At 43.9% G+C, this 23,532-nt stretch overlaps 3 pseudogenes; 2 read left to right on the top strand and 1 right to left on the bottom strand.

Annotated features, from left to right (window-relative positions):
• The first annotated feature begins 7,787 nt into the window (after positions 1 to 7,787).
• On the top strand, positions 7,788 to 8,743 carry LOC137161218 (olfactory receptor 14C36-like; annotated as a pseudogene).
• A 7,703-nt stretch (positions 8,744 to 16,446) lies between these two features.
• LOC137161204 (olfactory receptor 4D1-like) lies at positions 16,447 to 17,394 on the top strand (annotated as a pseudogene).
• A 4,818-nt stretch (positions 17,395 to 22,212) lies between these two features.
• Positions 22,213 to 23,229, bottom strand: LOC137161217 (olfactory receptor 4D2-like; annotated as a pseudogene).
• Positions 23,230 to 23,532: the final 303 nt, after the last annotated feature.

Raw genomic sequence — 23,532 nt, 5'->3', positions numbered from 1 at the left:
TTCCAGTGCTTCACCACCCTCCTAGTAAAAAACTTTTTCCTAATGTCCAACCTAGACCTCCCGCCCTGCAACTTGAGACCATTGCTCCTTGTTCTGTCATCTGCCACCACCGAGAACAGCCCAGCCCCATCCTCCCTGGAACCCCCTTTCAGGTAGTTAAAGGCCGCTATCAAATCCCCCCTCACTCTTCTCTTTTGCAGACTAAACAAGCCCAGTTCCCTCAGCCTCTCCTCATAAGTCCTGTGCTCCAGCCCCCTAATCATTTTGGTTGCCCTCCGCTGCACTCTCTCCAAATTGTCCACATCCTTTTTGTAGTGGGGGGCCCAAAACTGGACACAATATTCTAAATGCGGCCTCACCAATGCTGAATAGAGGGGAATAATCACTTCCCGTGACCTGCTGGCAATGCCCCTCCTAATGCAGCCCAATATGCCATTAGCCTTCTTGACAACCAGGGCACACTGCTGACTCATATCCAGCTTTTTATCCACCGTTACCCCCAGGTCCCTCTCTGCAGAGCTGCTGCCCAGTTCGTCGGTCCCCAGTCTATAGCTGTGCATGGGATTCTTCCTTCCTAGGTGGAGGACTCTGCACTCTTCTTTGTTGAACCTCATTAGATTTCTTTTGGCCCAATCCTCCAGTTTGTTTAGGTCACTCTGTATCCTATCCCTACCTTGCAGGGTATCTACCACTCCCCCCAGCTTAGTGTCATCCGCAAACTTGCTGACGGTGCAATCTACCCCATCCTCCAGATCATTAATAAAGATGTTGAACAAAACCGGCCCCAGGACCGACCCCTGGGGAACTCCGCTTGTGACCAGTTGCCAGCTAGACATGGAGCCATTGATCACTACTCGTTGAGCCCTATGCTCTAGCCAGTTCTCAATCCATTTTATAGTCCATTCATCCAACCCATACTTCTTTAACTTGCTGATAAGAATACTGTGAGAGACAGTATCAAAAGCTTTGCTAAAGTCAAGGTATATCACGTCCACCGTCTTCCCTACATCCACAGAGCGAGTCACCTCATCATAGAAAGCAATCAGGTTGGTCAGGCATGACTTTCCCTTGGTGAATCCGTGTTGACTGTTCCTGATCACCTTCCTCTCTTCCAAGTGCCTTAAAATGGATTCCTTAAGGACCTGCTCCATGATTTTTCCAGGGATTGAGGTGAGGCTGACCGGTCTGTAGTTCCCTGGATCCTCTTTCCTCCCTTTTTTGAAGATGGGCACTAGATTTGTTTTTTTCCAGTCCTCCGGGACCTCCCCCTGTTCCCACGAGCTTTCAAAGATAATAGCCAATGGCTCTGAAATCACCTCAGCCAACTCCCTCAGCACCCTCGGGTGCATTGCATCTGGCCCCATGGACTTGTGAATGTCCAATCCTTCTAAATAGTCTTGAACCCGTTCCTTCAGCACTGCGGGATGTTTGCCTCCTTCCCATTCTGTGCCACCCAGTACGGCAGTCTGGGAGCTGATCTTGTCTGTGAAGACAGAAGCAAAAAAGGCATTGAGTACCTCAGATTTCTCCACATCCTCCAGCACTAGGTCGCCTCCCTCATTCTCTAAGGGGCCCACACTTTCCCGAACCTTCCTTTTGTTGGCCACATGCCTGTAGAAACCCTTCTTGTTCCCCTTCACTTCCCTTGCTAGCTGCAACTCCAATTGTGCTTTGGCCTTCCTGATTTCATTCCTGCACGTTCGAGCAGTGTTTATATAATCCTCCCTAGTCATCTGACCAAGCTTCCACTTCTTGTAAGCTTCTTTTTTGCGTTTAAGTTCGCCAATGACATCTTTGTTAAGCCAAGCTGGACGCCTACCATATTTGCTATTCTTTCTGCACATCGGGATGGTTTGCTCTTGTGCCCTCAATAAGGTCTCTTTAAAATACCGCCAGCTCTCTTGGGTTCCTTTCCCCCTCATATTAGCCTCCCAAGGAATCCTGCCCATCAGTTCCCTGAGGGAATCAAAGTCTGCTTTTCTGAAGTCCATGGTCCGTATCCTGCTGTTCTCCTTTCTTCCTTTTGTCAGGATCCTGAACTCGACCATCTCATGGTCAGTGCTGCCTAGGTTGCCACCTACTTCTACTTCCCCTACCAAATCTTCCCTGTTTGTGAGCAGGAGATCAAGAGAAGCTCGGTCCCTAGTTGGTTGCTCCAGCACTTGCACCAGGAAATTGTCAGCGACACTCTCCAAAAACTTCCAGGATTGTTTGTGCTCTGCTGTATTGCTCTTCCAGCAGATGTCAGGGTGATTGAAGTCTCCCATGAGAATCAGGTCCTGTGAACTGGAAACTTTCCCTAGTTGAGTAAAGAAAGCCTCATCTACCTCATCCTCCTGGTCTGGTGGTCTGTAACAGACACCCACCACGACATCACACTTATTGTTCTTGCTTCTAAGCTTAACCCAGAGACTCTCAACTGGCTTATCTCCAGTTTCATACTGGAGCTCAGAGCAGTCATAGTGCTCTCTTACATACAGTGCAACTCCTCCCCCCTTTCGCCCCTGCCTGTCCTTCCTGAACAGTTTATACCCATGCTACATGCTGACCTGTAGGATGTGCCCTGAGGCCTCCCCATTCCCCCAATCTTTCCCTGACGTCTTGGATTGAAGAGGTAACATGATGGGTTGATGGGAGGAATTATATTCAGGTTTCATTAGTTGAGGTGAGAGGATATTATGGTGAATATCTGCGAAATGATCTTATGGTGAGTGAAAAGGGTAGAATACTATCATTGACTGAGGAACAAAAATGGTATGATTTGTGAATAAGGAATTGTTTATGGTAAATTGTGAGGGGTAAGTCTATAACAGGTGGAGGTACGGAAAGTCTATGTATAAGTAATTGTGCTAGTGAATATTATGGTTTATGAATGCAGTATTATCCAATGGTTAGTGGAGGATCGAGAAGCCTATTGCTGGTGGAGGGCAGTGAAGTCCGAATGCTGATTACAGGATAAAAGATAAGATTAATAATGCAGAAATGCAAGAGACCTATCAGCCCAGGCCTGTAAGAATTAGTGTCTTGGCTTTGTATATGAGCAAGTCCTCACAGTCTTAGCAGGAGTAAGTTGCTTAATAAAGTTAAGCTTAAATTGCTTAATAAACACCAAAAGGAAGCTTACAAGAAGTGGACTCGTTGTCAGATGACTAGACAGGAGTATAAAAATACTGCTCGAGCAAGGTACATGCAGGCTTCCTATAGTTATGTGAGCAACATGGAGGAGTTTAAGGGAAGTGTGGGTCCCTTACAGAATGGGGGAGGCAACCTAGTGACAGATGATGTGAAAAAGCTGAAGTACTCAATTTTTCCCCCCTCTATCTTCACAGACAAGGTCAGCTCCCAGACTACTGCACTGGGCAGAACAGAATGGGAATAAGGTGAACAACCATCAGTGGTGAAAGAACAGGATCAGGACTATTTAGAAAGTCTGGACATGCACAAGCCCATGGGGCCAGAACCAATGCATCTGATGGTGCTGATGGAGTTGGATGATGTGATTTCACAACCATTGGCCATTACCTTTGAAAACTTGTGGCGGATGATGGAGGTGCGGGAAGACTGGGAAAAAAAAGCAAATATAGTGCCCATCATCAAAAGAGGGAAGAAGGAGGATCCGGGGAACTACAGACCGGTCAATGAGTAATGTGTCCAGTTTTGGGTCCCCCACTACAGGAAGGATGTGGAGAAATTGGAGAGAATCCAGTGGAAGGCAACAAAAATGATGAGGGGGCTGGAGCACAGGACTTATGAGGCGAGGCTGAGGGAACTGGACTTGTTTAGTCTGCAGAAGAGAAGAGTGAGGGGGGATTTGATAGCAGCCTTCAATTACCTGAAGGAAGATTCCAGGGAGGATGGAGCTAAGCTGTTCTCAGTGGTAGCAGATGACAGAACTAGAAGCAATAGTCTCAGGTTGCAGTGTGGGAGGTCTAGGTTGGATAATAGGAAAAGCTTTTCACTAGGAGGAAAATGAAGCACTGGAATGGGTTACCTGAGGACATGGTGGAATCTCCATCCTTAGAGGCTGTTAAGGCCTGGCTTGAGAAAGCCCTGGCTGAGATGATTTAGTCAGCGTGTTTTCTGCCCTGAGCAGGGAGTTGAACTAGATGACCTCCTGAGGTCCCTTCCAACCATAATCTTCTATGATTTTATGATTCTATGAAGAAAGAAAGAAAGAAAGAAAGAAAGAAAGAAAGAAAATTGAAAATCAGATGCAGGAAATCTAAGCAGCAGTGGATTCCTCTAAAGATCTGTCCCCAGTGGTAATGAAACACTCCTTAACCATGAAAAGTGACACTCTTGCAATTATAGTAGAATCTCACAGTTTCGACACAGGACTGTGTTAAGCACAAACTACCCAAAATATAAAGGGAAAGTTTAAATAAACTATTTGACACAGTGAGGAAACTGTTTCTGTGCTTGTTTCATTTACATTAAGCTGGTGAAAAGCAGCATTTCTCTTCTGCAAAGGGAAGTTTCAAAGCTGACTTGAGTCAATGTTGGGCTGTAAACTTTTGAAAGAAGAACCAGACTGTCTTGTTCAGAACTGATAACTTTGCAGAGTTACGAGCAGCCGCCATTCGCCAGGTGGCTGGTAACTCTGCGGTTCTGCTGTAATCTCATTGGGCAAAGAGCTAAGAAAGAGCAGACGGTTCAGGCACTTCTGTCTCTTGTTCAGTTCAGGTTCACAGGCAAAGAACAGGGATTTGAAACTGTTTCATGGGCCAGGTTCCCAGCAGGTGTGAATCAGCCATAGCTCCATTGCCGTCAATGGGCCAGATCCCCAGGTGCTGTAGATCAATTTCAGATCCACTGAAATCAAAAGGGCACATCTCCACTGGGTGCAAACCATCAATGAAATGATACCAAGTGACATCAGTTTCGGTCACTGCACTCAGCTCTTAGTGTTTGCCTCTGGCTGCCTTTTAATGAGCAGCGTCCTACACCCAGGGCAGCCAGAGCTGCGGGTTCCTCTGGAGGCTGCATCACACCAGCTACTGATGCAACGCCGGAGAGAAACATCTCTGCTGTCTCAGAGCTGGTTGTGTGGCATTACTGAAGGAACAGGCTATTCTAGCCCATCTGAGTTTCTGGTGCTACTGGGCTCTGAGCTATTGCTGGTCACAGCTCTGGGCTAACCTATAAATGTAACTATTATTCTGCAAACCCCTTGGGACACCCCTTGAGCCTCAGCCCTGCCTTGTTTTTATCCCAGGGTCCTTCCAGAGATGCTGCCGTGGTGTGAGATCCATGGGGATCGTGTTCCCCTGCTGTGGGGTTAGGGTCAGCTGGGACAGGCTGTCAGATGGGTTTGCTGCAGAGGTGAGATCAAGGCTGAGCTCACAGCCCTGGAGCTCAGATTCAGCTATTTAGTCCCAGAACAGGGACATCCTGGGTTGTGACGGTGTTTGAAGCCTGCACTAGAACTGGGAGAGGCTTTCAGTGCCTGATCCCATCTAGTCCTGCACCATCTAGCCACACCTGCCCGAGGAGGGGAGCAGGGAGCGGCCATCTGTGGAGTGGATCCTTGTCTGCCAGGAACTGCAGAGAGATCCAGCAACTCAGGAAATATGGTGAAGGGGCAGGGAAACGGTTGCTGAATAATACAGGGACAGAGTCAGGCAATGACTGAAGAATCCTAACTTGTTAAATGTATCACAAGCTGGGCAATTTCCACATAGTGCAACACAGTAAGTTTGGTGTTTTGATTATCGGTTTGGGTATTAATCTCCTGGGCAAATTTAATAATAGAGCTGTGAATTACAACAGGAACTCTTCGAGACTTTTACTATCATTTAATCAAACATCTAGAGCGGCTCAGATTTCTTTCCCCAGACAAAAAAAAAAAAAAAAAAAAGGAGGGGGAGAAGGATCTTTTCATATAAATTGTTACAACTAAAACTTTCATTTTTTGTTTATTGAAAACCAGGTGATTTCAGGTAAAAACTGCTGAGAACTGGGGGAAAAAATTGCTGAAATTAGGAAAAAAATGTTTTCAGTTTTCCAATATCTATATTGAGAGTCCTGTAGCACTTTAAGGTTACTGCAGGTGTAAGCTTTTGTGGGCTGTAACCCACTTCATCAGATGTAAGGAATAGAAATCAGATAGGAGGTATATATATACAGCCAAGGGTAGGGAACAACAATGGGAAAGGTAGGTCTAAGCAAAGTCCATTCAGTTAGAGCAGTTGAGTCCTATTCACAACCATTGATTAGGAGGTGAGAATGTGTGAACAGTGACAATTACTTCTTGCAATAAGAGAACCATTCCAAGTCCCTATTCAGACCCAGTCTGATTGTGTCAAGTTTGCAGATGAGTTCCAGCTCTGCAGTTTCTCACTGAAGTCTGTTTTTGAAGTTTTTTTGTAGACGTATGGCAACTTTCAAGTCAGCTGCAGAGTGTCCTGGGAGGTTGAAGTGCTCTCTGACGAAAAGTGCTCTCCCACGAAAGCATATGCCTGCAGAAATTAAATTTGTTAGTCTTTAAAGTGCTACAGGACTCTTGTTGTTTTTGCTGTATACAGCCTAACACGGCTACCCCCCTGGAACAAAATCTATATTGTATTTCCAGGACAACAGAGACTTTTCATGAAAACTTCTTCAATAGAAAACCCAGTTTCCTTTGTTATAATTTCAGCACAGAATATCTCACCAGCCCCTCCTGCAAATTTAGGTGTAAGCCGGAGTGGGAACATTTATATTGCCCAATAAAAGCACATTCACTCTGTTGCAATGGCGCTTATTTCTGTTTGAAAGGGACACTCACAGGAAGGTAAAATGGAGGAAGTGGCAAAGCTGGAGATCCCCCAGGCGTATGTATTAAACATACTAGTGCCTTCAGCTGGGGACGGTGGGTTGGAGCCCCCAGCCAAAGCCTGTTTCTGTGGATTCTGCCCAAGGACATGGAGAAGGTCAGTGGGATTAGAACTAGCTCTCCTGCTCTAGCGCTGGATCCGCTGCTCCACTCTGCTGCCAGCTGAAAACAGATGCTGTTGGCAGGGGAACAGAACATACACATAACCAGACACAGCCCACCCCCAAGGAGCTCCCAGTCCTAGCAGACAAGGCAGCGCAGTGTAGGGAGGGGAAACAGAGGCACAGGGAGGGGAAGTGACTGGCCCAAGGTCACAGAGTAGGTCGGTGGCAGAGCCAAGTCTCCTGACTGCCAGGGACCCGCACACACATAAAGTTACAGCAGTAAATGACCCAGCAGAGAGGCAGATGAGCGATGCTACTAGCCCACGATGACACAGAGAGGGAAATGCAACTGGGATTTGGTGTCATCAGTCAATCCATCATCAGGCAGCAGGCTGCCTGGGTGGTGCTGCAGTGCAATCATTACAGAGGAGCTCTCACACGAGTACCGAGTAACACTATGTCATATTTCTGCCGAAAGTGGATATCAGGCAGGGTTGGCATTTTAGTTTCGTGCCCAAGCTCAGAGCCTGCGGTTGGAGGCGAGAGGGGATCCATCTTGGCTAGACGTGTTGTGTTGGGGTTGCACTTTGCTCCATCCTTCACACGGCATTTCATCAAGACACATCCTGAGCTAGACCTTCAGGTGGTGTACACTGCTGCATCTCCACTGACTTTACAGGAGCCTATTTACCTTCAGGTGATAACTCTCCACTCCTAGTCAATGGAAGGGATGAGAGCTGTGCACCTTTGACACCAACATCATGAGATATTACAGAGGAGGGTCAGGCTCATTCCGTCTGTCACTGTAATCCCAACTGTTATCTTTGTCCTTCCCTCCACAGCCATCAGAGAATATACAAAGGAAAAAAATGTCCAACCGAACCGCTGTGACCGAGTTCCTTCTCCTGGGATTCTCAGATGTTCAGGAGCTGCAGATTTTGCACTTTGTGGTGTTTCTAGTGATTTACCTAGCAGCCCTGATGGGGAACATTCTCATTGTCATGGCCATAGCCCTCAACCGCCACCTGCACACCCCCATGTACTTCTTCCTGCTGAACCTGTCCATTCTAGACCTTGGTTCCATCTCTGTCACCATCCCCAAATCCATGGTCAATTCCCTCATGAACACCAGGTTGATTTCTTATCCTGGGTGCATCACTCAAGTCTTTCTTTTGTCGGCTTCACCACAACTGATTTTGCGTTGCTCACCATCATGGCGTACGACCGATACGTTGCCATCTGTCAACCACTGCACTACGAGAGGGTGATGAACAGGACAGTTTGTATTCAAATGGCAGCCGGTGCCTGGATCAGTGGTATTGTCTACTCTGCCCTGCACACCGGAAACACCTTCAGGTTACCCTTCTGCCAGTCCAATGTCATCAACCAGTTCTTCTGTGAAATCCCCCAACTGCTCAAGCTCACCTGCTCTGACTTCTACCTCAGTGAAGTTGGGTTTATTGCCTTTGGTGTGTTTCTAGCTGCAAACTGCTTTGTTTTTATAATTGTGTCTTATATTCAGATCTTCAAAGCAGTGCTGAGAATGCCCTCTGAAGAGGGCCGGCATAAGGCCTTCTCCACCTGCCTGCCTCACCTCACTGTGGTCTCTCTGTTAGTTTTCACTGGCTGTTTTGAGAACCTGAATCCCCCCTCCACCTCAGCATCAAATCCGGATCTGCTGATGGGTGCTCTTTATGCCGTGGTGCCTCCGGTGATGAATCCCATCATCTATAGCATGAGGAATAAGGAGATCAAAGCTGCTCTGTGGAAAATTATTGGATCTTGGCTGTTTACCGAGAATAATAAGTCCATCTTTCTGCAATGACCATGCTTTCCTTTTTTTTTCTTTATAAATTTAAGAAACATATGACATTGTTTCCATAAGGACATGTCGTGCAATGTTTGTGCACGCTGAGGTACTTACACTGGTAAATATCCAGACGAAGGCCACTCAAATCAATGGAGTTACTGTGGAGGTATATACAAGTAGAAATAAGATCATACTCTACCTAGCTACTGCCTCCCATCACCAGCCTCTCTCTTCACCTTTCACATAAAATGAGTAGCCATAGCAAAATCCCTAGTGGATGTCAAGGTGCCAGTGCCTCTTCTTTTTGTGGGCCAAATCTCTGCTTGTGGTATGACGGTTTGGGGATTTCGGTTTGCTTGTGTGCCTTAGTGGGAGCTGATGGCTTCAGCTGTAATTTCTCTGCTGTACTATGTGTGGGAATATTGGCAGGGTGACTACACAAGTCTGTTCTTGCCCAAGGTAGCCCGTTCAGCTTCTTTGTTTCTTCCCTACCTGGGAAAGGTATTGGACACCTCACTGAAGGACCATCACTGAGACCCATGCAGACTGCAGTCTGGGGGACACAGACTTTCGTTGTCACTCAGCTCCTGCCCTGCCCTCATGCAACAATGGTTTTTCTATACAGGGAGCTGCAAAAGGGTGTGGTGGAAGAGGGCAGCTGGGTCTGGAACTTCAGAGTCTGAGCACATTGCACAGGGACGGGACCTCGTTTCAGAGCAGCGTAAGGCTCTGTGCAGGGACGGGGCTGACCGTGGACACACATAGGAAGAGTTTACAGGAGCGAGAGGGCAGCCTAAAACACTGATGAACCCTGGACTAAGAGAAGAAGAGGGGGCATCTCAGGACTCTGTTCTTTTCAAGGATTTGTGACTCTTGAGGACTTTACAGATAAAGTTTCTGTGGATAAGGAATCCCTTTGCTAGCCTGTGATCCTTGCTTGCCTGCCTCGTTATCCATGAAGGGCTGAAACTAGAAACCCAGAATGACCACATCTTTGGCAGAGCTTTGTGGGAGTGTGTGAAAGCGACTGGGAGGAGACAGACACTGATTTAAGGGTCTAGGACAGCTGGACAGTGTCCTTGCACTATCAAAGGAAGGGCATCAGATAGGAGCTCGGCGCTTGTGAGGGTGTCCTAGACTACTTCTACACTGCAGCTGGGGGCAAGCGTGATGTGCTGTCCTCGGTCCTGTGGGCATGACTCCATCTGGCAGTTATTCCTGGAAATGACACAGGCCACTACTTTCTCTGTGCACCGTTTGGCTAACAGCAGATGAAAACGCCAGTGACTCTTTTCATGGGAAATTCCACTATTTCAGAAAAAAAAATTGTATGGAAAGAAACAAACAAAAATTGGAAATGTCAGAAATGTTTGCAAAATTACAAGTGCAAATAAAAATTATTTGGAACTGTGCCATGAGAAATGTCTGCATTTCTGATTGAATCATTCAGTCAGTAATTTCTTTGGTTTTCACATCTCAAATTATCAGTATTTTTGACATCTTATGATTTTCACATCTCAAATTATCAGTATTTTTGACATAATAAAAATATGCCCATATAAGCACATAGAATCATAGAATCATAGAGTTGGAAGGGACCTCAGGAGGTCGTCTAATCCAACCCCCTGCTCAAAGCAGGACTAACCTCAGCTAAATAATCCCAGCGAGGGTTTTGTCAAGCCGCAGCTTAAAAACCTCTAAAGATGGAGATTCCACCATCTCCCTAGGTAACGCATTCCAGTGCTTCACCACCCTCCTAGTGAAAAACTTTTTCCTAATGTCCAACCTAGACCTCCCGCCCTGCAACTTGAGACCATTGCTCCTTGTTCTGTCATCTGCCACCACCGAGAACAGCCTAGCCCCATCCTCCCTGGAACCCCCTTTCAGGTAGTTAAAGGCCGCTATCAAATCCCCCCTCATTCTTCTCTTTTGCAGGCTAAACAAGCCCAGTTCCCTCAGCCTCTCCTCATACGTCTTGTACTCCAGCCCCCTCATCATTTTTGCTGCCCTCTGCTGGACTCTCTCCAACTTGTCTACATCCTTTTTGTAGTGGGGGTCCACATCATTGGCAGTACAAAACAAACAAATTAACAAAGGTTAAATGATCATTCAAAATGGAAATATCTTAATAGGGTTCCCCTGAAACCTCTTCCATGAACTTGGTTCAACTCCAGTCTCATAAACCAGGTTCCTTTATTTGACATACAACAAAGCTATGCTGAGTTGATCAGACCCAAGCACAGGGGGTGAGTGTAGGAGGTACCACACATCCAAAGTTACACACCAAAGATCTTCCTTTATATACTTTTACACATTACATTGCACTCGCTATACATTGTGCTGCACATTTTGGGATTGGCTTGGTTACTTTGTAGGAACCAATCCCAGTACAGCATTCTCTGTCCATCTACAACTTCCTCTTTAGCTTATCTTTTTGTTCCCAAATTATCGTATCCATTGTCATCTTGTCCATTGTGAATAGTTCACCAAGTGTTCCCCCTTGTATTAGACAATACAGACATTCCATTTCCAGCCTTCTGATCCAGTTATGTCCCTTACCCTGTCTCCCAAAAAATGGGACCTTCTTCATGTTTAATTACTTATGTCAAGCCAGGTTTACAACTGTTTTAAATGTTTCCAATTCAATAATCATAAAATATCATTAAAATTGAATTCTTTCCCATTTATTTTTTCTTTAGCTGAAACTGTTTGGCAGGGAATTTTTTTTGGTCACCATTTTCTGACTATCTCTGCTATCTATGAACTAAGGGCATTGACTTGAAAGTGATTGTTCATCATGTGCTTAAAAGGAATCCGGTGTGCATAAGCATTTTGCCGGGTTTGTTTTACTTGTTACATCTTGTTACTCTAGGTTTACACAGTGTAAATAAGGGCAAAGTCTTTTTTTTTATCTATTTTAGGATTTTATACTTCCCCCCATTACCACACTATCAGAACACCTTCCTCACAAAACCAGTAGCAATAGTAAAGTCCCTAGTGAACCTCATGGAACCTCTGGTTCTTCTACTTTTGAGTGGAAAAACTCTGCTTATGGATGGACATTTGGAGGGTTTATAGTTTGTTGATTTGACCATTTTTGCTTTGCTTTGGTTGGTTGGTTTCTTAGTTGCAGATACTTGGCTTTCAGGGTAGGGGATGGTGAATTATTTGGAAATGTTTGGTTAGATGCACTAATTCATTCATCTCATGGGGGTGATGTTGTGTCATCACTTTAATGGGGTTTTCAAATGGAGTTGAAGGTTTGAAGGACAGAAGGGTGCAGAAGAGTTTCATAGATGTCTGGGCTCCTGTTGAGATGATTACATTAATGCAGCTGGGATTTTATTGGGTTACTAAATGGGTTATTATCTGGTTATTAATCTGACTGGATAAGCATCCTTTTTATTATTTTACACCTCAATACCTAAATACACCAATGGTGTGTCATTCTTCTTATGGTAGAAAGTCTTTTTTGGAAGAGGAAGGTTTTGCAGTGTTTCCTAACTGACTCTGGAAAATGAGACAAAACTCTGATCCAATTTTTGTCATTGGGACTTTTCAAAGGAAGCTTTTTTATTAATAAAATGCTGATTCGTCAATGCTGTAGCTTCTCCTAGAAGCACATCTGTTGTGATTAAAGAAGGTGTCTCGGGTGTAGGATGGGATTTCGAGCCAGCACCAGGGAGCAATAGCCAAGAATAGCCAATAAGGCAGTGATCAGATCACTGAACGGGGCTGTTTTCAATGAGACATAGCTCGAACCTGGCTCTCCCAGAAGCTAACTGAGTGTCCTACCCATCACTGCTTTTGGCCCAATGAATAGGACATTATTTATACAAAGTCGGAGCAGGATAATCTATTGTAACCAATAAGGCATGAGAAACAGAGCCTGCTAAAATATGTCCAGTCAAAACAGCTCAAAGCTAACAGACATTTCTTATCATGAAATTCTTGTAAATGAACTCTGGGGTAAGAAATATTGGCAGCAATTCTTTAATAAATAACACCAAATAATGAATACTTTCAAGGAAATCATTGATCTGGACATCAACAATAATGGACAACAAATGAGGCACAATAATTGGCTTTGATTATTCATAATCTAGCTAGCTAGCTAGCTATCCCCATAGACCTTCATCTATCTATCTATCTATCTATCTATCTTACATACTCTGCTTACATATAATGCATACATAGGGTACAGAAATAAGCACAAACATGCTTTAAAATAACAATACTAATAATAACAACAGCAGTAATAACAGTCCACTTTGGTGATCTAGACACATTTGGAAGCCTGTGTGGAGGAAAGACCTTTGACTAATTCCAAATCAACCCTTTGCAGTGAATGACTAAATCCCAGTTGCCCTGGTTACAGGGTTAGCTGCATCTCTCGCCCCTTTTTGGGTCTCTCTGAGTTCACCCCCTCAGGTCTCAGCCATGATCCTGCCCCTCTTTTAAGGCAGAATCACCTGATTTTTCCCCCTCTCAAGCAGGGTCTCAGCTGACAACACCCTGTGCAGCAACGTGATTTCTCAACAAGGTTTGATACCGGCAGTTCTTCTCTCAGCGGATGTGAGCAGTAGTATGTTGAGTGACTGGCTGGCCTTCTCCATACAAAGTGTGATTTATTTACCACAATAGGAACAAAGTTTAACATAAGAGAAAATATTAGATAGCAACTCCAGATCCATCACAGCAATTGTTCGGTAGGACAAAACTTTCACCTTATTACCACGACTCAGTTTGTCGTTAGGCATTGCAATAGCTTTCTCTTCCAAAATGTCTTTCCACCGTGGAAAGAATGATACAGCATAAAAATTTTTTTTTTGACCAAAAACTCAGCTATCCTGACACCCACATGATTTTTTTTTCCAAGCCTTCATAGAATCATAGAATCATAGAATATTAGAGTTGGAAGGGACCTCAGGAGGTCATCTAGTCCAACCCCCTGCTCAAAGCAGGACTAACCTCAGCTATATCATCCCAACCAGGGCTTTGTCAAGCCTCACCTTAAAAACCTCTAAGGATGGAGATTCCACCACCTCCCTAGGTAACCTATTCCAGTTCTTCACCACCCTCCTAGTAAAAAACTTTTTCCTAATGTCCAACCTAGACCTCCCGCCCTGCAACTTGAGAGCGTTGCTCCTTGTTCTGTCATCTGCCACAACCGAGAACAGCTTAGCCCCATCCTCCCTGGAACCCCCTTTCAGGTAGTTAAAGGCCGCTATCAAATCCCCCCTCATTCTTCTCTTTTGCAGGCTAAACAAGCCCAGTTCCCTTAGCCTCTCCTCATAAGTCCTGTGCTCCAGCCCCCTAATCATTTTGGTGCCCTCCGCTGCACTCTCTCCAACTTGTCCACATCCTTTTTGTAGTGGGGGGCCCAAAACTGGACACAATATTCTAAATGTGGCCTCACCAATGCCGAATAGAGGGGAATAATCACTTCCTGTGACCTGCTGGCAATGCCCCTCCTAATGCAGCCCAATATGCCATTAGCCTTCTTGACAACCAGGGCACACTGCTGACTCATATCCAGCTTTTTATCCACCATTACCCCCAGGTCCCTTTCTGCAGAGCTGCTGCCCAGTTCGTCGGTCCCCAGTCTATAGCTGTGCATGGGATTCTTCCTTCCTAAGTGGAGGACTCTGCACTTATCTTTGTTGAACCTCATTAGATTTCTTCATGAATGGGGAAAGCAAAACTTTAAGACTCTCAGAAAACCCGATCAAAGAGATAATGAGATTGTGTCTCGAATAGATGATAAAAAATTAATACCCTCATTTAAACAACCATATTCCACAGTCCCAAACTCCTACCCCCAAATAAACCACGTGGAGCACAGGAATAAATCAACCAACCAATAAACAAAATAACACACACAAAAAGAAACAATCAAGCAAACACAAAGCAAACCACTCATACCTGAAACACAATTTTTATGCCAAAAAAGGAGAAGAGACAGAAACTTCATGACATTCACTGAGGACTTATCTATGGCTATTGATAGTCTGTGCAACATGGTCAGGTCGTGTGGGGATGGTAGCAGTATAAACCTCTAAAATAAACAGAGAGGTGTGTAGGCAGATTTATGGATAGCTATAGAGATTCTGATCCTATTTACACTGCTGTAACCCTTCACTAACTCTTCTGACTTCAGTGGAGTTAGTCTGGATTTTATTACTTCATAAACATATTTCACACGTATGAAGGAGACAATTTTGTCATCAGTCGATAAAGAAGCTCAGAATGAAATCACAGTCAAGGACCAAGTACGGACATTCTAATTCTTGGTGAATATCCTCCACACAATCAGTTTCTGTAACACAGTTTTGATCTCCATGTTCCTCATGCTATAGATGATGTGATTCATCACCGGAGGCACCATGACATAGAGAACACCCATCAGCAATTCCGGATTTGATGCTGCGGTGGAGGTAGGATTCAGATACTCAAACAAGCCAGTGAAAAGTAACAAAGAGATCACAGTGAGGTGAAGCAGGCAGGTGGAGAAGGCCTTATGCCGGCCCTCTTCAGAGGGCATTCTCAGCACTGCTTTGAAGATCTGAATATAAGACACAATTATAAAAACAAAGCAGTTTGCAGCTAGAAACACACCAAAGGCAATAAACCCAACTTCACTGAGGTAGAAGTCAGAGCAGGTGAGCTTGAGCAGTTGGGGGATTTCACAGAAGAACTGGTTGATGACATTGGACTGGCAGAAGGGTAACCTGAAGGTGTTTCTGGTGTGCAGGGCAGAGTAGACAATACCATTGATTGTCCTCCTCGGGACCCCTGGCTTGGGCTAAAAAGGCCATGTACTACACAAGCAATAATCATGTGCTGATCACTGCAGCTTCCTAGCCTTGGAGTTAGGGCTGCGGGGGAAGTAAACACTGGAGCAGGGCAAAATGACTTGACCAATAGGTACCATGGTAACGGATTTATAATACGGGCAGGCCACACCCCTCCTTCTATTCCTCCCCTCACCATCTGGACAAAGAAGGTGGTAAGAAGTGTGTTATCTTTTCTTCCTCAGACAGCATGCCTGTTAGAGAAAGCTCAAGATATCTCCCACTGGTTCTTCCCTTGCAGCTGGTTCATTCAGGAAATTTATGGTCATTCCTGCTGTCAAGAGAGGCAAATTCATAGCAAAAATGTTTATGCCATGCAGATTAAGTGGTAAGTAATAAATGGGGGGGGGGTATAATTATATGCTATAGCCATTAATATTCATTTTATAACCAATTATATCACCAAATAGGGGTTTCATGGGGCGTTGTAGAAGTGTGTGTATTTACGTATTATTTAAGATAAAAAGTTGTAAAGTAGTTAACTTGGGGCTCACTTTGTTGGTCGCGAGGTGAAGGGGAACGAGTGGTCTAGAGGCTGTAACTGAATAAACACTCCTTATCACTCCACCCGGCTCAATCTTTCTTCAACCGGCCCCGCAACAATAGTCAATAATCAATATAAACAATAGTGGGAACATAATACACCCATGCATCACCCCAGTTGTCACTACAAAGCTTTGGTCAATGTCACCATCTTTGACCTCACATTCTGCCCTAGCATATAAATTCTTGATGATTCTAATTATTTTTGCCTGTATTCTATGATATGCCATAATTTTCCAGACTGTCAGATGTTCTCTGTGCTGACTATAAAAATAAGTGATTATTTCTATGTCCTCTCCAGGTGTATTCCAAGGATAACAAATGGAACAAGGCAATCTCACCACCACAGAGATGGAATTCATCCTCTTGGGTCTGACCCAGAGTCATGAGCTGCAGCAATTCCTTTTTGTTGTTCTCCTCTTGATCTACATCACAACCTGGGTGGGAAACTTCACCACCATCACCACAGTGATCACTGACCACTGGTTCCACACTCCCATTTACTTCCTACTGGCAAATCTGGCCCTCATAGACGTTAGTGATTCCACAGTCAATGCGCCAAAGATGCTCTCAAGTCTCATCTCCCAGCGTAAGACCATCTCATTTAACGGGTGCATCATACAGATGTTCTTCTTCCACTTTGTTGCTGGGGCAATGGTCTTTTTCCTTGTGGTGCTGGTGGTCGATCAGTATGTGGCCATTCATAAACCACTGCGGTACTTAACTATCATGAACCGGGCCGTGTGCATGGGGCTAGTGGTTGGGGCGTGATTGGGTGCCTTTTCTCATTCCATTGTTCAGATTGTCTTGATCATCCAGTTATCTTTCTGTGGGCCAAATGTCCTGGACAATTTCTACTGCGATGTCCCTCAAGCCATCAAACTGGCCTGTGCAGACACCTACCTAGTGGAGTTGCTGATGGTCTCCAATAGCGGGCTACTGCTCATAATAATCTTCATCATCCTGCTTATTTCCTACACTGTCATCTTGGTCAAGATACGGACACATGTCACAGAAGGGAAGCGAAAGGCTCTGTCCACCTGCAGAGTCCAGATCACAGTCATCATCTTAATATTCATCCCAGGCATCTTCATCTATGCTCAGCCCTTTCGTAATTTTGCAGTGGACAAGGCAGTCTCTGTCCTTTACACAGTGATCACCCCGATGTAGAATCCGATGATCTACATCCTCAGAAACACTGAGATGAAAAATGGAATCAAGAGATTATTGAGGAAAATCCTTTTCTCAGCGAGGAAAGAGCCATCTTAATCTCAGATTTTCATAGCCATGTCATGGAACCGAACACCCAATTCCCTCTGAAGTTAGTGGAATTTGGGCCTCAAAATCCTTAAGGTGTCTTTACAAATCTAAGTATTTCCTTGGAAGACACGGAGAGGATGTATATCCATTGTGAGAACAGGGAATGACTCTGAGAAGAAATAAAGCTCTTCCAATTGCACTGCAGAGAAATAGTGATTTGAAAGGTAGAACTGGTCCGAGGGAGACACACAAATGTTAACAGGATTTTGGAGCCTAAGTTTCATTTGAGCCTTCTAGATTGTGAAGTTTTTAAAAAAATATATTTGTTAATATTCACAGGAAGTTAATTCTGGAGTTAATAAAAATGATTCTGTGCCTCAGGCTCTCTATCTGTCCAACGAAAGAACAGATCTATGCCATGTCATGTATCTCACATGGTCCAGGGAGTTGCTATATGAATGCTATGCGATTAGGATGTCCAATCAATCACTTTCTAAAATATCCTTGCTTGTAAAAAGCCTGATTTGTTACTGATTGTACTGATCCATTGATTTCATTGGAATTACACCAGGATGAAAATGTAGTGACAGAGTCGTTAATGGGGTCCTGAGAATTTAGGGTAATTCTGGAGGGACTGTATGGGGTGGGTTAGTTGCCAAAACAACAACAGCAGAAATCTATGGTGATTGTTTTTTAAATAATTGTTTCCTTTAAAAAAAAAACAAAAAAACCTATTTCTTTAAAAAAAAACTATTTCACAGTGGAGTATCCATTTTGATGAAAATTCCATTTTTCATCAGGAAATGTTTTCAATTAGCAAAAAGTAACATCTAGTATTGGCGCAACGATTTATAATGAATTAGTTGCACATTTACAGTGAGAACACCAAATAGATCAATATGACTTGTCTATTTGTGACAATGTGGGCTAGTGGATAGAGCACTGGGTTGGGTTTCTAGAAGGCTGCATTCTAATCCAAGCTCTGATGTTCACTTGCCGGGTGAACTTGGACAAGTCACTTCCCTGCCCTGTGCCTTAGTTTCCCCATCTGTAAAATGAGACAAAAGCCATTGACTTCTGTTTGTAAAGCACTTTAAGATCTAGTGATGAAAAGTGCTGCATTAGGATTTAGGTATTATAACTGATTTCTTTGTTATGAGTAGGCATACCTCATCAGTCTTTGTCATCTGACTTGTCTGCAAAAGGTATTAATAAACTTTAATAGACATTACTTTCATGGAGTATTAGATGTAAGTTGGTGTTTATAAAGGAGGTTTTCAAGTGCACTTAGGGGATTTAGGAGCACAAGTCCTTCTTGGGGGACTGCTTTCTTAAGCCGTAATAAAAAATAAGCATAAATAGGATGGATAGATTGCTAACCCTGGGACACAGGAGTCCTGTGTAACCTTGGCCGGATTTTCAAAGGTTATATAAGTGCTTATTGGGATTTACAAAAGTGCCTAACCACCTATGACACACTGTACCCCATGTGACACCCTGTAATCCATGTTCACCCCATTATATGATTATGTTATATTTTATACAAAGCATGCCTTGTGAGTTATCATTTGAAAACCCGTAATCTAATGAACATTATTGTCTTGTTGAAATATGTGTAGCAACACTGTGTATGGAGTTATAAGATTCTACTGTATGATTATTTATGTAATATGCTGTAATTCTGGGTAACGCCCACAAGCCAGTTTTTCAGGGACAAAGACATACTGATGTGTCAGCAAGGTGATGAAAGTTTTTGGGTGAGAAAAACCTTTTTGCTATCAAATCGTTTTTAGCTTGGTAAAGTTTAGGAATTAGATTGCATGTTTACCTTTTATTTCTTTCGTAACCAAATATGAACTGTATGACTTATAATCACTAAAAGTCTATCTTTCCCTAGTTAATAAATTTGTCTTATTGTTTTAGCTAAACCATTGTGTTCTGATTCAAGTGTTTGGGGAATCTCTAATCAGGTTAACAAAGGCTGATGCATATTCATTATCCTTTGCTGGAATGGCATACTAATGAATGAACTTGCATTGTTCAGTAGAGTACTGGCCAGGACAAGATGCATATTTCTCGGGGTGCAAGGCTGGTGCTAAGAATGCGCAGGTATCACCCTGTGTGTAGTTCATGAGTGTCTGGGAAATCATTCATGTAACTTTGCAAAGAGTGACTTTACATGCTATTGGCTATGAATGAATAGAACCTGAAGGGCTTGCTGTTCACTAGCAAAGCAGTGTAAAAGGCACCCTGGGCTGGAGAATTAAAGGGACACAGTGATGCAACACTCCAGATTGCACCCTGGGGAATGCCACAATCACACTGATACTGCCTAGGTGCCTATCTCATTCTAAATCCTTTTGAAAATCCCATTAGATATCTGTCTGCACCGTTAGGCCCTAAATAGCTTGGAAAAGTGGGCCCTCTATGCTTCCCTACCTCACTGGGGAGCTGTGAGTATAAATTAATTTGAAAAAATTGTGAGGGGCTCAGAGGCTATGGTAATGGGTGGCCATATTAGTACAGGAGCTAGACAGTCTGCAGATTAGAGGCCAGATTTCTAAAAGGTATTTAGGGACCTAATAGGATTTTCAGAAGCATTTAGTTGCCTAACTCCCATTGGTTTCAATCAGTATTCGGAGCCTAGATGCCTATGAAAATCCCACCAGGGCTACATTCGCTGCCACTTTAAGCACCTTAAATATAAATCCCAGAATCAGTCCCCCCTGGGACTCACAAAAGCCGTAGTCAGCTGCCCCCAAAGGCTGTCTGTGCATCATTTCTCTCAGCACCTACGTTGTTGCACTGAAATTACCCTGGGTGCCTAAGAGTCTGCCTCTGAGCAGGTGCGTTGCAGCCCTGCCCCAGGCCTCTGAGCACCTAAGTTGCAGAGCGATGCACAGACCGGGGAGAAGAGAGGGGTTCTTGAGCCAAACTCACCTGCAGGGCCCGATCTGGCAAGGATGCTCATAGTTTGCCTATCGGATGCGGCCCTATAGGCGAGATTCCACAGTATGGCCAAGTGATCTCCCTGCACAACAGCTCCCTATTCCCAGCCTGGTGCAGAGGGCAGTCCAACGGGTAGGTGAAGGTTGGAGGGCGAGCCCACCCTGCACTCACCCCACAGTGGTGGGGTCTCATTCTGGGGGTCTTGCCCTGGCGCATGGGGTCACAGCACCATTGAGGACTGGCTCGGTTCTGTTACCCTGTGGGCCCTGGTGCATCATGGGAGTTGTAGTTGTAGATTATGGTACATTAAAAACCCTGGACCTCAGAGACCCCAGTGACACCCCTTCCCCATCACACCCTGCCCTCCATGACCCCAATGTCCCATTTCCAGCCATGGGCATCTCTGATGAGTCAATGGATTTTCAGAGGTGTCATTGATTGGAAATGAGTTAATAGTTCTCTTTATATTTCAGTGGGAAGCAACACCCAGCCACCATCCCAGACCTCTGTTGGCTCAATGGGGCTAGCAGGGGTTAAAAATCAATTTGGTCCTGACAATCTGACCCTGTTATCCCTGGATTGTAGATTTATGCAGTAAGAAGAGGTCTTTTTTTTTACTTAACAAGACAGGGGAGCTGCATTTCAACTACTTCAAGTCCTGCATTTTGAGCTGATTGGAAAAGGAAAATAATCACAAAATTATTGAGCAGCTTCAAAAATGTTCTATTGCAAAGGTTTTGAAAATAAATCATTTTAAAAATAAATATCAAGGGCATTTTTATCTGAAATGAATATGGCTTTTTTTCAGTAATCCTTTTTTCATATTTCTTGCCACTTTTTCTCTTTTTTTATTTTCTTCCCTTTTTCTAAGGAAAAAGCCAAGATAGAAGAAGAAAAAGAAAGGAAGAAAAAAACACCCAAAAATAAGTAAATAGATTTTTTTCATTACTTGTTTTTTCTCTGAAAATCTGGAAAAGGTCTGAAAATGTTTATTTCCCAATTTTCAATTAAAAATCATTTTTTAATAAAAACAATTTCCATTAAAACAAGATTGAGCAACTTTATTTATAAATACATTTTATATCAGGAGAAGGGGAAAAGACAATCAAAGAGAAAAAGACAACTTGAGTTGAATCTATACAGACAAAAAGACAAAAACAAAACGTTGTAGTAAAACAAACAAACCTACCTCAGTAATTCTTGGTAAAAGAAAAGACTGAATTTTTATTAAATTATATTGCTGACTTGTCCTATGGGAAATACAAATAAGCTGTTTATTTGTATTAGAGAGAAAATGAGAAGATGTAAAATATTTGAATAACCATATTAATTTATTGAAACATTCTATATTAAAGTCCTCATAATACTTAAGATTAAGAATTGTTTATGTTACATACATTTTTCAATATATTTAAATTTTTTTCTCCTCCTGAGTAGACTATAATATTTATTATTTTTTTCCCCAGTGTGTGAATTCATTCAGAGAATATTTTTTTACCAAAAATTCTCACGGTCAAATCCTTAATTGTTGGAACATGGTCAGAGAACATACTGAATTTCATCAAATGGGGATCTGGCCCCTTTGATTCCAATAGAGCAGTAGTTGACTTACAGTGGCTGGGGAACTCTGCCATTGACTTCAGTGGTGCTGTGCAGGGTGATACCTGGGGATATGGTCTACTGGCTCCAATGAAGCTACTGTACATTGATTTACACCAGCTGGGGATATGATCCATTTACTCCAATGGAGGTATGCTGATTTACACCAGATGGCTACCAGACATGAATGGAGATTATGGACTTTGGTCTGTAACTTATTTATGGACACGATTTTCCATGAGTGTGCAGGATGTGATCTCTTTTGATGGGACACACAGTTCACATGGCATATAAATCTCTGATAAATTGGGGTCTGGTTTTTAATAGCAGTGATAATTCAAAAATTAATGATGTCTTTAGATTCCTCCCTGAAAACAGGATTCTGCTCATCAGTCTCTTGATGGCCTTTTTCATCTCAGCGTTTCTCAGCGTGTAGATCATTGAGTTCAGCATGGGGGTGATCACTGTGTAAATGACTGACACCACCTTGTCCAGGGCAAACTTCTTGTAGGGCCGAGCATAGATGAAAATGCTGGGTATGAATTTTAAACAGACCACAGTAATCTGGGTCCCACAGGTGGACGGAGCCTTGCGCTTCCCGTCCGTGACGTGTGTCCTGATCTTGACTAAGATGACTGCATAGGAAATAAGCAGAATGATGAATACAACTACAAGAAGCACTCCTCCATTGAAGACCATCTGAATCTCGACCACGTGGGTGTCAGTGCAGGCCAGTTTGATCACTTGTGGGACATCACAGTAGAAATTGTCCAGGACATTCGGCCCACAGTACGGTAGCTGGAGGAGTAGTCCAATCTGAACAGCAAAGTGAGCCAATCCACCCAGCCATGCCCCTGCCACTAGTCCCACGCACACACCCCAGTTCATGATAATCAAGTATGTCAGTGGTTTATAAATGGCTACGTACCTATCAACTGCCATCCCCACAAGTAAAAATGCCATGGCGCCCCCGATGAAGTGATAAGAGAACATCTGGAGGATGCACTCTTTGAACGAGATGGTTTTGTGCTGGGACAGGAGAGCCTAGAGCAATTTGGGAGTATTGACCGAGGAGTCGCTGACATTTAGGGAAGTCAAATTGGCCAGCAGGAAGTACATGGGGATGTGGATCCGGTGGTCTGAGATCACTGTGATAATGATGGTGACATTCCCCAACCAGGTGGCCATGTAAACGATGAAGAAGACCATGAAGAGAAAATGGTCTAGCTCTGGACTCTGGGTGAGACCCAGGAGGACAAATTCAGTCACTGTCGTGGTGAGGTTCTGCTGGCCCATTTTGTGGATTTAAAATATACCTACAATTGAAGAGAAATAACAATAACGTAAAGAAACTAAAGCTGGCTTCAGCTGCTGAGTGTGTATGGGGGACTTGGGGCTTTAGCCCCACAGGGGCACCGGGGTTGAGGGCTTTAGCCCCCTGAAACCTGCTTACAGCCCCCCAGGAGGCCACGGATCCCTGGTTGCAAATCACTGGTCTAGGGGATTGAGATGCCAAATTCCTGGTGAAATGAATGGGGGCTGAACATTCACATCCTACAGCTGGCTTTGAAAATGTCAGCCAGAGTGACTGCGAGTCTG

The sequence above is a fragment of the Emydura macquarii genome, unplaced genomic scaffold (assembly GCF_026122565.2).
Source record: "Emydura macquarii macquarii isolate MOO-44397 ecotype Brisbane River unplaced genomic scaffold, CSIRO-AGI_Emac_v2 contig_2287, whole genome shotgun sequence".
In the NCBI taxonomy this organism is placed as follows: Eukaryota; Metazoa; Chordata; order Testudines; family Chelidae; genus Emydura; species Emydura macquarii.
This window is presented reverse-complemented; position numbering and strand designations above follow the sequence as displayed.